This window comes from Polypterus senegalus, chromosome 8, assembly GCF_016835505.1.
Source record: "Polypterus senegalus isolate Bchr_013 chromosome 8, ASM1683550v1, whole genome shotgun sequence".
In the NCBI taxonomy this organism is placed as follows: domain Eukaryota; kingdom Metazoa; phylum Chordata; class Cladistia; order Polypteriformes; family Polypteridae; genus Polypterus; species Polypterus senegalus.
The window spans coordinates 141,014,755-141,023,945 of NC_053161.1; positions in this window are offsets into that span (position 1 = coordinate 141,014,755).

Consider the following 9,191-nt stretch of genomic DNA (forward strand, 5'->3'; position numbering starts at 1 on the left):
ATAGTTTAACAACGTGGAAGGTTTGTCATTTGTAATGAACACCACCATCAGTACCCCAGTCTACCAAGAGCAATTCTGTCAGTGGACGGTGTCAGTCCTGACAAACGAGAGGAAACTATTCAGGCCAGTAAGCTTGTTTCCAGTATTTCATCCAGATACTTCTAAAGTTGTCAGAGTTTCTGCTTCAACTATATGTCTTGGTTATTTGTTGCCGATATGCAGAACCCTTCTGGCCACGGTCCAGAATGCACTTCTGAATTTCCAGTGGTGTCCTCAAGCATGTGATTCAACTTTTTAAGTTGAAAGAATTCTGCTGTGTCTACTTTTATCAATACCTTTTGTGAATTTTGAAGACCTGGATTAGGTCTCCTCACTGGCACCTCTGCTCTAAACTAAATGGGTAACATAATCAATGTATAGACCATTAAAGAAAAGGTACCATTCAGTACTGCAGAACTGACAAAACCATCAGCTTGTAGCCCCATGGAATTCAATGTGAAAATGGTAAATCCTGAGTGGGACGTCGTTTATCAGATATGTGTAAAGTGTTTTACATGATAAAACGTAAAAAATAAATAAAATTAGGGAACACTAATTAACATAGAATAAAAGTAAAGTCCGATGGCCAGGGAGGACAGAAAAAACAAAAAAAATCCAGACGGCTGGAGAAAAATCATAAAATCTGCAGGGTTTCCAGGCCGCGGACCACCCAGCCCCCTCTAGGCATTCTTCCAGTAGTCTTTTGCCGTCTTGTAGATAAAATAACATCAAATAGCAAAAAGTGTGTGTTTTTTTTTTCCATGTATTTTGCTGCTAAAATGATCAATTAATAATTGAGTGGGGTGGAGCCTTTGACAAAAGAAATACAATGGCATAAAAATGTAAAATCATTTTTAGAAGAAACTGATACTGAATCATTAGTTGAATCAAACAATATTTCTTGATATCTGACATTAATATGGACTGAACGCATATGCCAGCCATACAACGGGTGATACCTTGGCACCACACTAGTTCAGATGGAATGAAGCAGTTTTTTTTTTTTTTTTAAATGGTGCCTGGAGTGCCAATTCTGGCACCAACCCCCAAGTTTTTTCACTGCAGGAAGGAGGGCCTGGATGCAGATTAATGTCATATGGTACTGTATGATCGATCTGCCATGATATGTCAGAATTCAGTTGCCTGAAGGGTCGCCATGGTGCATGTAACTTATAAGGCAAAATAACTAATCAAGTTGAAAGATGTTGGGGCCCTATAACTGTTTGTAATGAAGTAGCAATCGATGTTGGGAGAAATATTTTGTGAAAGCTTCAGTCTAAGAGGTAGAAAGGATTAAAAGCTGAGTAAGTGGTGCCAAGGACCTGGTGATTAGTATGTTCCAATAAAGCAATCACTTGAACTATCCTAGCTACCTGTTTATGGATGACACTGGGTTGCCTATCTTGTCACTCTGTGCATTAGGCAGAAGGATATGAGGGACGAGCGACTTTTTGTACAAGCCTTTTGTGATAGTGGGAATGAAAAATTAGGTTTCAGCCATTGTTTTTCACAGAAACCCCTGGTCAATGTGAGGCTAAACCACTGGATACCCTAAACATTGGCTTTAGAGTCACCTGCTGCAGAAAAATGTTAAGTCTGTTGAGTCAAATTCATGCCAACGTTTTAGAAAACAATGTTTTACTTGATAGGGTGGACTTTTAAAGTAAACTTGTTCATCAAACAAAAGGCAGGTTTATTGCAAACAACTATAAATCTAGAAACTCTGCTTAGGCTATATAATACACTAGAGGAGACCCATCTGGAGTACTTTGTGCAGTTCTGGTCACCACACTGCAAGATCAGACATGGCAGCACTTCTCCTGCAGAGGAGAGCAACCAATTACATCACCGTACTTAAGAACAAGTCGTACTGTGACAGACTCCAAAAATCTAAACTGGTTTAGTCTTGAGAAAAGGAGACTGTGTGGGGAGCTAATACAGGTCTTCAAAATCCTGAAAGACATTGCTAAAGTGGATCCAGTAGAATTCTTTAGCTTAATAACGAATTACATACGCAGGGACATTAGTGGAGATTAAGGGGAAGTCCAGTTAAACCTGAAACCAGGAAGCATTTCATTATGCAAAGACTTGTGGGACTCTGGAACAAATTACTGAGACATGTTAATGAAGCAGAAACCTTTCAGAAGAATCTGCATGAGATATTAAGACACCTTAATTACTATATTAGCTAAACAAAATGGCCTCCCTAGTGTTTGGCTTAAACATCGCTCGGGCTGTAAAAACAGTGTTTAAAGCATTAGCCCAGTCCCAAGTGGCACTTGGACAACTGAATAGACATGTCTAGTGTAAGTGACCCGAAGATTACTTCGCCAACATCAATAGTGTCGAGCATTACTCGAGCAACGGCTTAGGCATGTCTTGCATAAGCGTCGACCCCTAGGGTAAAATGGTTAATGGGGTAGACTTTGTGTTTTTCAGTCGCCCAGGTGTTGCATCCTCTTGACAGTGATGTGAGCATGGATGTTGAGGAGCACCTCATCAGCAGTGAGGAGGAAGTGAGCCTGTCTTCAGACAGTCAAACAGAAAGTGATGCTTGATTGCGTTTGGGTTTCTGCTGCCCCTACTTCAAATAAACCAGCACCACCTCATTTTGATTTTGTGGGGCTGCCAGGCATAAAAGTGAACATTGATAACCAAGTTATTTCTTGATGATGACGTGATTGAAAGAGTTGTTGAGATAAACCATTGTGATGAATAGTGTCGAGGAAGTGACTGTACACCTAATCAGTTTTCCGTTCATACCCTACAAAAGACATATTTTGCCAGTATATAAGGTATTTTCATCATTATTATTCAATTGAAATTACTAATTTCATATTATTCATTATTATTTGTATCATACTTTTTATACTTCTAATTTTGTATTTTTAGTGTTTTGCACGTTTTACAGTAAAAAGATTCAATAAAAATGTAATTTTTCACGCCAAAAAATGAAACGCTGTATACATCTTTTTTCGAGGAACATTTAGGAGGTTAACATAATGGACTGATGGTCTTTTTTCATTTGTCACATTTATTATGATCTTGTGTGCTCAAATTTTACATCCTGACAATGGTACTCCCTGCAAAAAGGCCCAGTGAGCTCAACTGTTTGACTCGGTCACGCTGATTCAGCCAACAAAAATCTTCCCATCGATCAAGTTCAAGTGATCATCTTTGCTTCCTGATAGGGAGCCATGTCTGCAACCAAGAAAACCAAAGTCATTGTTCTGGGGTTTGACAGTAGTGATGTATTCACATAAAACTTAGTTTTAAACAAAAAAAAAAAAAACACATCACAGAATCCCAAGAGCTAACAAGTCCCCACCAAATCTGATTTTGGCAATGGGAGTTCTTGAGAATACATTCAGCAGTTAGAGGAAACTGGCAAACGCCTGAAGGATGAACCTTGACCGATAAAGTAAAGAAAAAGTTTGATCTACTTGCCTTTAACAGCACCCTGCTGATAAGACCACTAGAATTGATTCCCTTTCTGAAACCTGAGAATTCAAAACTGATTTCTTGACCTACTAAATTTGGAGAATATGATTATGCAGTGTGTTTTTTGATTAAATCAAAATCTCAGAAGATAATAATAAACAACAGGAAGAGTGAAGCAATACAGTCTATCCCAGCATGAGCCAAGGGATCAATACTTAAGGATAATCAAATCAGAAGAAAGAGGAGTAAAGGGATCGCAAAATGAAAACTACAGAAAAAACAGAAGAGATTCAGACCCCATCACTACCTGTCTACTTTACAGTGTTGTAGTTTTAATGTTGAATGGATGCATTCGCCATTTTTGCCCATCAATCTACACTCAGCAACCCATAAGGACAAAGTGAAAACAAGCTTTCAGAAAGGTCTGCAAATGTATTAAAAATCAAAACCTGAAATCTCATTTCTGTAAGTATTCAAACCCTCAGCTGATGCACTCAAATGTAATCAGGTGCATCCTGTTTGCTCTAATTCTGCTTGAGATATGTCCAGAATATTTCAAATTAAACAGACAACACAGCTTGCACAAAGTAAAGGGTCTGAATCCTTTCAGAATGCACTGTGTATTCAGGTGGATTAAAATGCAGAAGGAGGACCACCAAATGTCCATTTGAATATGCTCCAGTTCTATCCAGCGGGAGGCAAGAAGTAGTTTCACTGACAGAGAACCACGACAGAATAATTTACGTTATAGTCTTTTAAGAAGTAGTATTCCGAGGTCTAAAAGGAGGAGGGTTTCAAGAAAGAAAAGTTTATTTACATATGTGGGTTCAAAAGGAAAAGATGGGGAAGGGCAGCGGCAGAACACACCAACTTTATATACAGGATCCGGTGGTATTCCTGAAATCATCAGGTAACAAGTTTTAAGTAATCGGCTCACTACTGCTGATTTGTCCCATACACTGATGTTCTCACAGTCTTGTTATACAGTGCTTTAGGTACATCACAAACCCTTCCTGGCCATGTTGCACAGAGGTCTGGACAAGTCCCAAAAAGACTTTGCTCTTTTTGTAATGGCAGCGTGAATATGTCCCAAATACCCGTGCACTGCTCCGAGATAAAATTTTAAAGCTGCTAGGAGCAGCAAACACTCCTGGCGCCCTCTGTCATACTTCCATGCAGAAAGTGCCACAGAGATGCCTGTTCCATACTGGTGAAAGCAGACTCCACAAATAAACTTGGTGAATACTGGTTGGTATTTACCTAACAGAAGATGATAAACCTCTCCTCTTCAGTTTTGTGTGGATTTCCACCAGATGCCAACATTTCCCATTGAGTGTTCTGAAGTGTTTGTAGGATAGTGTTGACTCCATAGTGTTCATCCTTGCCCAACTACAAGATGTCCAATTGGATTCCACACACATTAGGTTAGTTGTCAGTCATAAACTGGTAGAAAGTATGTGAGTGAGTTTGTTCTGCAGTTGGCGCTGTCAATTATGGGGTTTGCAGTAGCTGTGGTTCACACACACACACACATATCTATTGTGACGTGTGAGCCACTGTCTCAGTACTTTAGTGAAACCAACTTTATAACAGCATAGTTATTTATTGTAGCGGGATCTACCACTGTACTATATACAGACAGCAGTCAGGCAGGGTCGTGGCCAGGTTAGTGGCCAGGTTAGTGGCCAAGTAATACTGTTCCCTGCAGTTATAATCCTTGCATAACCCTTAGACGACACACTTTTAGCGCGACCACGGTGGGCAAAGGGAGCCTGCGGTTGCCCCAGCAATGGATAAGCTGTCTTCCACAGACGCGGCAATCGCGCTTCGGGACGCTCTTCAGCATGTTGTCCCATTGGGAGAGTCCCAAAAGAGTTTAGAAACCTTGCTATATATATATATATATATATATATATATACTAGCAAAATACCCGCGCTTCGCAGCAGTGAAATACTGTCTGAATATTTTTATTAATAAAAAAGTAAACATTTTTAGACTGAACGAAAATATGTAAAAAATTAATTGTTAAGGATCTCTCTGTATACCACGTTGTCATTTCAGCCCTCTGGTTGTAATATGACTAAGCTGTGTGCTGAGCTCACTCTTGAGCATGCAACATACAGTTGGCCATGTGAAAAGCAATTCGCCTCAAATCAATGCCAACCTTTTGTAGTGTTTGTCCCTGAGACTTATTAATTGTCATTGCGAAGCAGAGCCTTATTGGAAATTGAACGTGTTTGAATTGAAATGGGAGATTAGATGGTATAACGGGGATGCAAGGAATAAAAACTCTGTCACCTGAGGCACTGCCAGTAAATATAGTTGCTTCAATTAGGTTGTTTTGTAGAGATGTGACCTGAAGTCTTGTGCCGTTACAAAGTTTTGGTGGTTGTAAGTTTCTGCTTCCTTGGCGAAGGTCGTAAACGAAAGAAGACACCGCAGTGAACACAGAGAACCCGTGGATTTAATAAAACCTACACAATAACTATAACAATCGTAACAAATGAACAATAAAATAGAAGAGAACCCGTGAATTAAATAAAAAGGCTGCTTCGTTGGCGAAGTAAAGAAAAAGGACTTTCTTATATGTCGTTAGTTTATAAAACAGTGCAGAAGCTCTGAGAAAGCTGCTTCCTTCGCAAAGTAAGGAAACAACTGAAGAGACGGCGGGGACGCGGTAAGTGTTCGGCAAGGCAGCTGAAGTGCTGCATTATGGGATCTGTAGTTTATTTTGTTACCAGTGCTTCATATCCCCGGGCCATTAATAACAATAATACAGTATATAAAATGATCTCGCGGGCCGGATATAATTACACGCCGTGCCGGATATTGCCTGTGGGCCTTGAGTTTGACACATATGGAGTAAATTGGGCTTGAAAAGATATATTTTTTCGTACATCGAGCCCACGTGCTATTGTGGTTTTGCTTGCATGCCTCAATAAGTCATCCTTCCCTCGCTCTTACTTTTTTACCGTTAATCTAATGAATACACTGAGTATGGCTTTACCAAAACAATCATTGATGGCGAATAAAGTATCCATTATTCGAGTATATACATAAATATATATATACCCGCCGTATCGCAGCGGAGACGTAGTGTGTTAAAAAAGCTATGAAAAAGAAAAGGGAACATTTTAAAAATAACGTAACATGACTGTCAATATACAGTAATTGTTTTGTGAGTGTTATGAGTGTTGCTGTCATCAAGGATTTGATTATCATTATTTCTTTCAATCAGGTTCATATTTGTAGGATGTGTTGTGTTCAAGTTACATTCCGTGTTTGTCAATCGTTGTAAAGATGACAGGTTTCATTCATCGATTCATTTCTTACCGCATCAATAAACAGCTCGTCTTCTTCTTTATCTGAGACCTGACACACTGCATGCACGTTTTTTTGTTTTTTTTTTACACTGTCTTCCTTTAGCAGGACATTCACTTTTTCCACCGTGTGCTTTGTTTCCACAGTAGCTGCATTTATGAATATGATTGTATGTATCAGACGCTTCATATTTTTTTGCTGCCTTTTCAATTGTGTAATTCGTTTTTTGTTCAGCGCTCTTTGGAACTGTTCCTTTTGTCTGTGCACTCGCCAGTTCACGTGAGCCGCTCGGTGTACATGCATCGAAGTTTCCCAGCTGTGCTGGTGCCATCTTGTGCTATGTCCATGGCTGTATCTAATGTTACCTTAGTCCTGGCACTTAAAACTTTCTCTCGCAGTTTCACTGAGTTTGTGCCAAACACCACCCTGACCATCTCATCTTCCTCTCCATAAGCACAGTCCTTCACCCGTGAATATTTACCCATGGCAGTTTGCTATTGGATTGCCGCTGACGGACGGCCTTATATGGGCAGGCACTAAATTACAAACGCCAGCGACAGCCTGTCTATGAACTTAATTTAAAGTTTAGGTTTACATCGTGCTTTGTTTCCGAAGTAGCAGAACTCATGAATATGGTTGTATATGTCACTCGCTCGCTTCTTATTGTTTCGCTGCCTTCTCAATTATATAATGCATGTTTTCTTCAGCGCTTTTTGGGCCTCTTCCTGGTTTTCTACGTACTGCTTGATTACGTGGAAGGCGTGATGATGTCACACGAAACTCCACCCCCACGGCTATCGCGCTCAACTCCATCACAGTAAATGGAGAAAAATCGCTTCCAGTTATGACCATTACGCGTAGAATTTCAAAATGAAACCTGCCCAACTTTTGTAAGGAAGCTGTAAGGAATGAACCTGCCAAATTTCAGCCTTCTACCTACACGGGAAGTTGGAGAATTAGTGATGAGTCAGTCAGTCAGTGAGTGAGTCAGTGAGGGCTTTGCCGTTTATTAGTATAGATATACATCTACAATGTGCCTTTGTGTGTATCTGAATATATATCTAAATGTCTGTACACACTGAGGCACACACTGTATATGTATTGTAAGGTTTCTAAACATTTTTGGGACTCGGCTTGTAGTTGTTTCCGAGGCACTATGCTGTGGCGCTGCGAACCTGCGGTTGCCTCTACAATGGATAAGCAGCTCTGCACAGACACGGCAATCACACTTTGGCATGTCGTCCCGCTTTGGTGGGTCCCAAAAGAGTTCAGAATCCTCACAATATATATAATCTATATATATATAATTCACTAAGGGAACACAAGACGCACGCAAGACAGAGCCACGCCCACCAACTGTAAGACCATGGGATACCATGGGATACGCACAACAGAGCCAGGCCCGACCAACTCCTCTGATGGCCAATGAAGAGCATTACAAGAAGTACATACTGCAGTAGGTAGGCCAATGTTATGTTCTTGGACGGGAATGACGGTATCTTCTTGAAAAGCAGCATAAAACTGAATGCGATGACTGTGCATGGGGTTTGCGAGTTGATATTGAAAGGAATTGGAATGAGTTTGTAAGTGCTTCTTGAGAGCACAAGTTGTTTTGAAGCATTGCTGGCAATGTTCACATTGCATAATTTGTTTTAGTGGAGTGTGTTTTTAAATGTGCGTTGAGATATCTCTGCAGTCAGAACATTTTCGAAAGACCTGTGTGGAATGCATTTGTTCAGTGTGTGTTTAAATTTGCTTTGAGATATTTCTGGAGCGTGAAGGTTTTTGAGCAAATGTTGCATTGAAATTCCGGTGTGAAATGCGTTTGTAAATGTTTTTCAGTAAGAGGATAGTGGGAAGGTGACGTCACATCAGCGTGGCTGCAGACAAATGTTTGTGTTGAATGGATTTGCACATGGTTGAGGAGATCCATCTCTGTAATGGCACCAGACTATCTGTTACCAGCATTCACCGCAATGTACTGGAGTGTGAGACTATCACATCTGCTATTTCACAAACTGTCCTTATTCCCCGGATTTCACTGACCCCATCAGCTTCAAATTTGCCTTTTACTTTTACACACAGACAATTTCCTGTTAGATTAACGTTTGAAATGACAATTAATAAGGCACAGGGCCAAACTTTCAAAAAGATATGCCTGTATCTGCCAAAATCAGTATGTTGCTCTCTCCAGAGTTCCATCTTTTCATTCACTCACAGTCGTATCCTTAAACACACCTCATTTGGACAACTGTGTCTTTCAGGAAATGTTCACCCATCAATAAATAATTATGCGATGTATGCTACGCCACGGGTTGGCTAGTTATATATATATTTGTGTGTAGTAAAATGATGAAGCAACACACTGAAGAAGAGTTAAGGCACCATC